We start from the raw sequence: 791 nt of genomic DNA on the forward strand, positions 1-791 counted from the left end.
GTGTTCAGAGCAGTCAGCTCCGCAGCCCGCTCGGGCCCATGGTCGCATAAACCCAGATGCAGCGCCCCGCTGCCGCATCTCATGCCTCAATTAGCGCCGCTGCCCTCTGCACAGACTCGATTAGGCCGTGATTTATCCGAAAGAAATATAATTATACCTCCAAATAAAATAATCAGCATTGAAGAGCGATTTCCTTAACGAGATGGAGCGGGGTAGATGTCACGCAGTAGCAGCGCCTCATTAGGACGGTAATGAGACTTTGGGGTGATCCCGATAATTATCAAAATCTGTAAAATAAGGATCAAGTCAAATGTAACCTTAATTTGTCTGGCAATTGAGTTCATTTATTAGTACGACTATTTAGGAAGGACTCTCTCAGCCTTAATACAAGGTGCCGTTATTTTTAGGCCATTTGGATAATAGATGGAACTGCTGCAGGGACCGACAGGCCTGTTTAATCATTCATGGCCATAACCAACATTTGTCTTTTGACTGACAGGGTTTCCCCCAAAGTGCTCCTCTTTATTGTAGCTATCCATGTAACACAACCCATTTCACCGCTCCTAACGGGACAATACACTGTGCAATTAAATCCGACAGGTTAGTGCTGAAACCATCAGTTTATTAAATCGATTAGTAGGTTGAAAGAAAATTACAATCCCAATGATTTTAATAATCGTTAAAACATTCACTGACTTGAGTTTCTCAAATATGATAACTTGCTGCTTGTCTAGTTGTTTTACATCAAATATGTGTTTTACACAGAGAAAACAAGCTGAGAAAACTTGGGG

The sequence above is a fragment of the Etheostoma spectabile genome, chromosome 16, assembly GCF_008692095.1.
Source record: "Etheostoma spectabile isolate EspeVRDwgs_2016 chromosome 16, UIUC_Espe_1.0, whole genome shotgun sequence".
NCBI classification, from domain to species: domain Eukaryota; kingdom Metazoa; phylum Chordata; class Actinopteri; order Perciformes; family Percidae; genus Etheostoma; species Etheostoma spectabile.